Source organism: Tiliqua scincoides, chromosome 3 (assembly GCF_035046505.1).
Source record: "Tiliqua scincoides isolate rTilSci1 chromosome 3, rTilSci1.hap2, whole genome shotgun sequence".
Taxonomy (NCBI): Eukaryota; Metazoa; Chordata; class Lepidosauria; order Squamata; family Scincidae; genus Tiliqua; species Tiliqua scincoides.
Window position 1 is genome coordinate 176,142,991 of NC_089823.1, and position 2,812 is coordinate 176,145,802.

Below are 2,812 nucleotides of genomic sequence, written 5' to 3' on the forward strand. Positions count from 1 at the left end.
TGAGAACAATGAACTGTTTGCCACACACCTCTTGCAGAGTGAAAACATGCAGACCAAGTCAGAAACACATGGAGACATAAGTTGTTCAGAGGCAATGGGGGGGGGGGTTAAAATAATGCCCAGGGAAAAGCAGAAAATACATGGAGACTATAAAAGGCTTTGTTCTAACTTGGCCTGCAGTTCATGTCTGCCAGTCGTGACCAGAAGTCACAGGCCAGTCACAGGCCTGGAGGAAAGCGAGGTTGAACAATAGGGGGCTGCTACATGGGTGATGATGCTGCATGAACCACTTGCAAAGAGCGCGTGGACAAAGTTTGACAATCCTGGACTAAATACTCCATTTGGAAGGACCCAGAGTTTCTGTTTGGACCCACCTGGAGAGCTTCTTTTGAAGGTGGAGTGGTTGCCAAAAGGCAATTCTAATACCTACACAGCTAAACAGTCCTGTGAAGGGGTCCCTGCATGTTAAAACTGCCAGTTGTTGCATGCAGAAAAATTTATATAAAGAAACACTGTGCAATAATTATGACTAATTCAATAGGGGCTTATGGACTTGGGCTGCAAGCCCAAGACACAAATCCTTTTGCTTATACAAGGTTGATAATCATACTTAGCATTTTTATAGCATTTTGCATGTGCTGTATTGACATAATCCTTACAACCATGTAAGGCTTGTAAATATTATCCTCATATTGCAGCTGAGGCTGAAAGGGAGCTGCTTGCCTCAGGCCACCTACAGTACAATCCAATGCATTTCTGCTTGTTACCCTGCACATGCCTGATCTCGTCTGATCTCAGAAGCTAAGCAGGGTCAGGCCTGGTTAGTACTTGGATGGGAGACCACCTGGAAATACCGGGTGCTGTAGGCTTATACCATAGTCTTTCGAGACTGAAGGTTGCCAACCATTCTGCTCAGAACTAAGTCCCACTTAGTTCAGTGGTAAGTGCATATAGGATCGAGGACCAAGGCTGCAATCCTATCCTGTCTTATTAATATCCTTATTTATTGTTCTAATGCCAATAAAGGTTTATGGTATCTACTATCCTATCCTGTCACCAACACCAATACAGCCATGCCAAAAAGGCTCACACTGCATCTGTGTGTGTGTGGGGGGGGGGGGAGTGATCTGAGGCAGACAGGGAGTAAGTAAAAATTATTTGGATGACTTATGGTTCTCTTTTGGACATATGCCACATCTTCTAGTGTAGTGTTTCTCAAACTGTGGGTCGGGACCCACTAAATGGGTCATGAGCCAGTTCCAGGTGAGTCCCCATTCATTTCAATATTTTACTTTTAATATATTAGACTTGATGTTACCATGGTATGTGACTGCATTTGGGGAAATGCTACAAATCTGTACTTTGAACAGGCTATTATTACTATGTATATGCTTTTAACAATGATAGTAAATGAGACTTACTCCTAGGTTAGTGTGGCTAGGATGGCAGCCTAAGATTGTTAAAAAGTTCCTGCTTGATGATGTCACTTCCGGTCATGACATCACTTCCAGTGGGTCCTGACAGATTTTCCTTCTGAAAAGAGGGTACCAATGCAAAAAGCTTGAGAACCACTGTTTTAGTGGCATATGTTCAAGGAGGGAAAAGGGGTAGGGAAATTTTAGAAATAGAATATAGGCTCTGGTGTGCCCCACTGCCACCAGTTCCACTCCCTTCCTTTTCCTCCCTGCCCCTTGGTTCCTCCGATGGAACACCCTCCCTCTCACCATCCACAATCCTCCCTTCCTGCTAACTTACCAGCACCAGAGACTTCAAAAAGGCCACTGCCACATAGCCAGCACTTTTCTTAGTTTCCAGCAGCAGTCCACCAGTACTCTGTAGAGCGCCCCATTTTGTGACGCCATAAGTCAGGCTGCGCAGCCAAAACACAAGTCCCAGCAGTGCTGCCCAGCCACAGGATTGAGCTGTAAGTGAATTAATGGCCAAGGTGCAATTTCTTAGTCACAGCTCAGTCTTTCAGCCACTATACCAGTCCTCAGTGATAACATTGGTTTGGTAATTGAAACATACAAAAATAACCACAACAAGCATTCCTTGCATGTCAAACTTGACTTTATGTAATTAGAGGCTGTAGTATCTTGCTCTTAATCTAGCAGAATCTGAAGTGGCTTCAAGCCCGTCATCTTGTATGTTCCATCAGAGGCATAATGCATAACCCCAGGGCCTGGTGCAGTGATGTCATTTCCAGGTTCTCCCCAGAGGAGGGACGTTCGCTGCAGTGGCTTCATGCACCCTGTTTCTTCTCCTGTGGAGGCTGTCCAAAGGGGAACCTCCACAGAAGAAGGAACAGGGTGCACAAAGCTGCCAGTGCCTTGTGGGGAGCTTAGAGGCAATCATGCACCCCCTTTGGCATAGCACCTGGGGCAGGTGCTCCTCCGACTCCACCCAAGTTACACCATTGTGTCTCATAGCTGAATAGAAGTTTGAATTCAGGCCTCTCTGCCCATTCAAACCCAAGTCTAACACTTGATCCACAGTGCACAGTGGTTCTCTTCTTCCTCAACCGCAGCGAGTGCTTCATGGGCTTAGATGTTTTATTGTCTTGTGTAAGCACAGCTGTTCCTGTCATCTGTACAAGTGTTCTGCTAGCATTATTACATGCCCAGAGCTAAGTAAAGTTCACTAAATTCATTTCTATGAATTTTCACAGTGGTCAGACTATTTGCAAATAGCTCTGTTCATGCTTGTATTTTATGAGCATATTTGCTCTTTCTCCTGTGAGTGCTGGCGTCTCTCCTGACCCTTCTTCATTTCTCATGCTGTGCAATTTGGTCAGCTAACAGGAGGTGAAAAA

At 45.2% G+C, this 2,812-nt stretch overlaps 1 pseudogene; it reads left to right on the forward strand.

The window, feature by feature from the left end:
* The first annotated feature begins 750 nt into the window (after positions 1-750).
* On the forward strand, positions 751-869 carry LOC136646237 (5S ribosomal RNA; annotated as a pseudogene).
* The last annotated feature ends 1,943 nt before the right edge of the window (positions 870-2,812 follow it).